The sequence below is a fragment of the Miscanthus floridulus genome, chromosome 13 (assembly GCF_019320115.1).
Source record: "Miscanthus floridulus cultivar M001 chromosome 13, ASM1932011v1, whole genome shotgun sequence".
Taxonomy (NCBI): Eukaryota; Viridiplantae; Streptophyta; class Magnoliopsida; order Poales; family Poaceae; genus Miscanthus; species Miscanthus floridulus.
In genome coordinates this window covers 8,288,935-8,296,183 of record NC_089592.1, presented here as the reverse complement: position 1 = coordinate 8,296,183, position 7,249 = coordinate 8,288,935, and the positions used below count along the sequence as shown (strand labels likewise).

Below are 7,249 nucleotides of genomic sequence, written 5' to 3'. Positions count from 1 at the left end.
TGCAAGCTAAATTGATGGTTTATTTTTGCTGTAGCGACTGTCAACAGTGTCCTTAGCACGCATATGTAGTAATAATTATACTAGAGACGATTGTTTCTAAGGCGTGTCTGTAGTAAGGAAAATATTACATATGCTTATTCTTAGCACGTGTCTGTAGTAGATGTGTACTTACAGACGCTGCTAGTCTACACGCTTTTGTAGTGTTTTCCTTACTACAGACGCATCTGTAGCCTACACCCGTCTGTAGCCCATAGCACAGACACATAGAGCTAGCTATACATACACAAATCTCATAGATATATATACACAGATCTCATAATATATACACATCAGATCAGCAGATCTCACACAAATGACATATATATACACAGATCACACCTCTTCACTTAATAAGATCAGTAGTACACTGCTTTGTTCATCTCACAAACGCCACATATCACAGATTCACATGTAGCTCCAAACTCACACACAACTCCAAACTCTAATCCTATTCATCATATTGTTTATTTGCACAATAAAACTCGCCTTTTTTGTCAATGATCTGTGACACAATGAACATGGCGATCTTCTCTCTAATGTCCTCCAAGTTGATTGGAGTGGTCAGCACTTCAAATTCCAGTAAAAGAGCAGTAGCCATAAGATGAAGCTGCACATATAAAGTTTACTTGCATTGCATTTGAAACAACTCTCAGAATGATACATCTAACTACTATGAAAAAGGCTATTCTAGCTAGCACACAAACTAAGTTCAGACTAATATATATGCAGACATGATAGCAGCAGCACAACTGTGCACAAGGCTGTATTCCAGCAACAGCAAATCACTAACTAACAGCAGCAGCAGCAGTAGTAAACATCAGCAGCAAACATCACTGATTTTCAAGCAGTAAGTAGAGAAGCCACATGTAAAAGCTCATATGAATTCAACATTCAAAGGAACCAGTAAAAGCTCAGATGAATTGAAGCAGTAAGTAGAGAAGGCACATGTAAAAGCTCATATGAGCTCTTGATGACACAAACAACACTGATTTTCAAGCAGTAAGTAGAGAAGATTGACTAAAACTAACATTTTGCACCTCTGTTGTGGTTCTGAAAAATGTAGAATTCACAAATTCTATATGAGTCACTAGTTCAGTCTCCTTGTTTTAGTAGGCTCATGAAAGTTGTTCAGTAGCCTTAGGCAGGTTCTTCTCAAATATTTCCTATGTGTTACTTTCTATTTACCTATTTAGATGCATGTTACCTATTTAGCTATGAACACACATACACAGCCTAGCTAACTGTGTTATTGGCAGTGGTTACACAATAGCATAAGGTAGCTACACTTTCTCCTAGACAAATGCAAAGTTTACCATCCAGATCCGGCACAGGACCTAGCCACAAGATAGGGATTCTAAGCCTTGAGGTTTTCAGCTTTGGAGGATCCTAATGTATCGCATTCAACTTCGAAGAACTCCTAATAAGTAAATAGATCTACCGTACCTCAGGATCATCCAAGTTGGTCTGTCCCATCGCAAGCATCAAGTTGTGGGCCACATAGAACCCACATGTGTTGTACAGAGGTTGCTGCTGGCACTACGAACATATTAAACACATGGTTAATAATGGAATTGAAACACTACTTCACATTTGGAAGTGAAGCACTACTTACTGCAATTTTGGTGGCATGGGTCAACTTCACATTTCTTGGCTTGTTCTTCGCCTTGGGTTGGGAATTGCCAAAAGCCCTACACATACATGAGTTGTTGTCACATTTTTTTGACTTTCAATAACATAATTAAGAAAGAAATACATGGGTCAATAGTAGATTAGAAAATACTCACTCATCTATCATAGATTTCAACCCACTCAAATCTGTCTTCCTGCCTCTTTTGGAGTCAAGGTACAACACCTTCTACCACTTGGGAATGATGATGACAGCAATCCAGTGCCCACCACAGTTATGTGCAAACATCACATAGTCTTTCTTGGCATGTTTCCTTATGCCTTTTTCCAGATATCCCACGCTATAACCTCTATCACTGGTCATGGAGCTTATTGACAATGGTTCTAGATCAAGAAGGCCAACCGGCATAGAATTGCCCCTAACTTCTAGAATCAGGCATCTTGGAATAAAGAAGTATACAAAAGCAATTTAGCAAGAAAATATATGAAGAGCATCCCTAGCTAAAAATGAACGAGTCTAAAATAGAAGAAATTGTACTTACAATGTCAAGCAGTGAAGAATGGATATATGCAATGCATCAAGTGTGAAGAGGTCAAACAAATCTTCTAATCCCACAATGAAAGCCTCAGTTTCTGATTCACGCCACCTCTTGATCATAGTAACTATACCGGCTTTTCTATTCTCTGCACATGCTTTCATGTAGTGGGCATGAAGAGCACGACACCCAGGTCCTGCCTTCTCAACTTCTATTACTGATAGCATTGGCTATCCAAATTTGAACTTGGCGTTGGCCTGTATCTATACAAAAGCCATAGGGGCACTCTTAGATGATTTGGTGGGTTCCTCCTCCTCCTGCTGCTTGACACCCACCTACGGTCCATTTTGCTGTCACTCTTGGCTGCTCTATGGGCTCACGAAGGTTTAGCTAGATCACGTGTGGACTTAGTTGGCTTCTTGGCTTCCACAGGCTCCTAGGAAGCACTCTTTTCTATAGTTGAGGCACTCTTCACTTTCTCATCTTGTGAGGATGAAGCATTGGGTACCACAAGGCCATTTAGATTGCTTTTGGCTGACCTAGGTAGTGGAGGTCTTGATGATCTTGGAGAAGAGAGCACCTTCGGTGATACCACAATGCAACCCCTCCTCCACTGGATCCTCTTGAATAGATCCTCTCCAAGAGTTGTTATCTCATCACTTGGGGGCGGAGTCAGCACAAAGCCCATCAACATGTACAACGACATATCCATCCTCTACTAGAATTGAATATAGCTCAGTTTGCTGTGGGAACACCCGACCCGTTGCTGCCTCCATCTGATAACCTCCAGGGTTGATTACAAGTGTACACGTTGTTGGCTCTGTAAGAAGGTCCATAGAATCTGGATCTGGAATTACACCAAGTCTGTCCAACTGTACATTACAGACTGCATCCAAGGCTGAGGCACAGCTGCTCTTTCGACCACCTACAAAGGTAGGGGTGTTGGAAGGCAACCTAAAATGCACTCCTTGTTCCCGTAGCATGTCCATGATATCTTGAGTGACCTTCTTGGTAACTTCTTGTGTCACTGGGCTTCTAACTTCTTCTTTAATGGCTTGCACATCCACATTTGAACGCTTCCTCTTTCTGTACATGCTGGAGCACTCTGGCCAATACTTCCAACCATTGTAACTAGACACACCATGCACGCACCATGTCTGTTCTGGGCTGCCCAAGACCTCTGTGAGCACATCTATTTCCCTGACCAAAGTAAGCCCTAAAGATCTTTCAACCAACGAATGTCAGCACTACCGCCTGACTTAGCCAATTTACTCCATGCATGCAGCCGATTCATAGGGCGACTAGTAGGAAATTTGTCCCAAGGATTACTGATGCCTTCAGCGGCTAAGTCCCTATCCTCCTGCTCCCACTTTTCTGCTTTCCCAGCATACCCTGCTGTCCCCAGGCAGTGGTCATGCATGTTCCTCTCCCGAAGCTTCTTGTATCTCTCACTTGTTGCCTTTGCTTCTTCGCTCTCCTTCAGTGTCACAAAATTTGCCCAATCTTGAGGTGAAATGTATGGGTGCTTCACCATGGCATCCAACCCTTTGCTGATGTAACACTGTACTAGCTTGCTTTTGTGGGTTCTCTAACTTTTGGCTACCATCTGCATCATCTTCTTAAACGCCATAGCCTTCAATGCATCTAGAAACTCCAATCTAGGCTAGACACACTCATCAAATAATTGCCGCTTGTCATCTCCACTTAGGTCATTGAATGAAGGCATGACCAAGGATATCCTTTGTCTAGCAATCAGACCAGCAAGCCTCCTCATTCTTATCTGCACCCTCTTCTCTTTGGGCATCCCGGCCGGAGTGAGCTCCGTGACAACTATCTTGTCCTCTGGCCACTTTGTGACTGTCCTCTTTCTCCGGGGTCGACACGGAGGTTCAGATGGTTGCACCACTGCATTAACATCTCTCTCTTCCTCCTCTATAGTAGCATCTCTATGTTGGTCCTCTGCATTAGCATCTCGCTCTTCCTCCTCTGCATTTGTATCACTGTGTTTCTCCTCTGCACTATTAGTTGTTTCGTCGGCAGTTGATGATGCACATTTGTTATCAGATTCCTATAAAACAAATTTGAGTAAGGTCCTTAGTGACCATGATAGAGCTCTGCCATCTAACAGTAAGTAGTGTTAGTATATCACAAAGCTAAAGCTTACCATTCTGATAGAGATATGTACGTAGTCAACAGCTAGCACTCACAAGTCACAACTAACACCAATGACCAGCCTTTGTTCTTTGTCAGATTCCTAGAAATAGCAAGCAAAAGAAGTAACTTAGTAGTACAACAGTAGTAGTACTTGGTAAAAGAATATAACTTGTCCAGATATCTCTGTGTCTATTATCTAAATAGACAGTTTGTGCCTAGAACTAGAATAGAATTTTCCAAGTCTGGCCAATATAAGCAGACATGCGACAAAAATTGACAAAAAATTTATATAATTTTAGTTAGTACGTACTTAGTAGTTCATCCATTGCCCCACCTAAGTTATTAGTTCAGCTACTTTACTGTCCAAATAAAGCAGGAACATTTTGATAAGAGGAAACTGAACTTAATTTGATAAGATCATCGTAGATTTCATTATAGGGTATATCTAATAGCAAAGCCAAACTGTCTATAGGATTAGTCAAAATATTGTGATGCCTTTGAAAGCACACCTACAGCTATGTATATAAGAATTTACATAGAAGCTACAAAAATTGAGCACAGACAATATCACCTTAGTTGTCGTCGATTTAGATATCCAAGCACATGGCTGTAACCTTTTAGAGCACAAGGATGGACATAATAGATAAATGTATTATAAGCAGTGTTTCTAATGACAATATAAGCATAAGATAGATCACAAGGGTCATAATATTATCTAGTGCGAGACGAGACGAGAGAGAGAGATCCATCATCATGTGATTGAACTCCCAGGCCAGTAAAAAGCGATGGATCGGGGGGTCCTTGGGCCGGGGCCGCATCGTGGGGAGGATGGAGGGAGGGAAATGATGAGGCAAAGGAGAAAAAGATTGAGCACTCTGCCCCATTGTAATTCAAGTGTTTACACACATATATTACAACAGAAGAGGGCCGGAGCAAAAAAAAAGGATCTCTAGTCTAGTCTAGTGGAAAAAGGGACTATCTAATTCTAATCTACCTTTCAATTCATTTTATCTAGTGCGAGTGTGTGCAATTGCAGTGGCAGCTATCCAAGTGTTTTGACAGGTTGTTTGTGCCGTGTCATCCAGAATCAGCGTTGAACACTTTGTCACATTGGTGACAGATGGCATACATGACTTTGTAGCAAGGTTTCTTCCTTTGGGACCCGTCCGCATTATTAGCAGCGACTTTGACATGTACTTTGGTCATGTGTTCCCACATAGGTGATGTCACGGGAACCTTGGGGCCATCCTTGGGAGCACCACTTCTGGAGCGTTTCGAAGACGACGACGACGGTGGTTCATCTTCTTTGAATTCAACGCGGAGTGAGATGTCCTACAAGAGGGAGGGAGAGAGATGGAGCAAATTAGATATGAAGATCACGAAGTGTATTTGCTCTTTATTTGTACATGTATAACAGTAGTAGTAGTAGTTGAGTGGTCCTTTACTACCGCGGGTACAAGCTTATCACTACCATCGTCAGAGGGTACGAGCGGGGTGTACTCGTGGGCGCGCCACTTGTTGCCGTTGCTGTCGTCGTCCAGCTCCAGCGTCTTCTTGAGGCCAACGTAGCGTTGCTGTTGTTGTTCCTGCGGCTGGGGCGACCACGGAGCTACAACTGCACGCATCCCCTTCATGCTCTTCTCCTTCCAGCGTCCCTGGTGGGGCTTCTTGCCTTTCGAGTTGGGTCCCGTGAATCTGACGATGGACCACGGTTTGTCCGTTGCGATGTAATCCTTAACGGCCCGTTCGTTTAGGCTGATTCCCGGTCAGAACACTTCCTGGTGATGGTTGTCCGTATAAAATATATCAACGTTCCTGGCCGGATCCGTTCCGACACTCCATTCCGTGTGAAACGAATGTACCCTAAAGTACGTGTACTAGTAACCCATCAGGTACGCCTCCCGAAAAACCCGTGATCAGGTATACCAATTGAAAGGATCAAGATGCCCAAGATGGGGTGAATTGGGCTAATTCTAAAATTCTTTGCAATAATTAAACCCTACACTTAGCCCACTTCACCCCTTGTGCCTAGAAAGTGTTTCTAATGTTCTACCGCACAAAAGTTTAGCAACCTAAGTTCTAATCCTACTCTAGCATGGCAATTCTAAGAATGTAAAGACAAGAATTGAATTGCTCAAAGTAAATGCTCAAAGTAAAGAGAGAAGGAGGAATGCGGCGATGTTTTGCCAAGGTATCGGAGAGTCGCCACTCCCCACTAGTCCTCGTTGGAGCACCCGCGCAACGGTGTAGCTCCCCTTTGATCCGCGCAAGGATCAAGTGCTCTCTACGGGTTGATTCTTCGCCACTTCATCGCGGTGAATCACCCACAACCGCTCACAACTTGAGTTGGGTCATCCACAAGCTCCACCGGATGATCACCAAACTTCCAATCACCACCAAGCTATCTAGGTGATGGTGATCACCAAGAGTAACAAGCAAGAACTCTCACTTGACCACAACAAGCCTAATGAGAAGGATGGATGCACACGTATTACTCTCTTTTTGCTAATGAGGCCTTAATCTTGGATTCTCAAATCTCAATCATCTCACTAGGCTCTTGCTCTCCTTGGCACTTTCAAGGGTGTTTCTTAGCTGTTGAAATGGGCAAGAGTACTCCCTCAAATGAATAGAGCAAGTATTTATACACCCTCATTCAACATGAACCGTTATGTGTCTATGCGGGGTGACCGAACACTCTGGTTAGTTCACCCGCCACGGAGCCATTTAAGTTGTGACCGGACATTGACCAACGTCCGGTCAGCACTGACCGGACGCATCCGGTCGCGAAAACCGCTCTCTGGAACCTTACTGGAGTTGACCGGACGCTGGCACCCAGCGTCCGGTCGCTTCTCACTCAGCGTCCGGTCCCACCAGACAACTTCTGCTTGATCAAA

The 7,249-nt window shown here is 43.5% G+C and overlaps 1 pseudogene; it reads right to left on the bottom strand.

Moving 5' to 3' along the window:
• Positions 1-1,819: 1,819 nt before the first annotated feature.
• Positions 1,820-5,980, bottom strand: LOC136499382 (uncharacterized; annotated as a pseudogene).
• Positions 5,981-7,249: the final 1,269 nt, after the last annotated feature.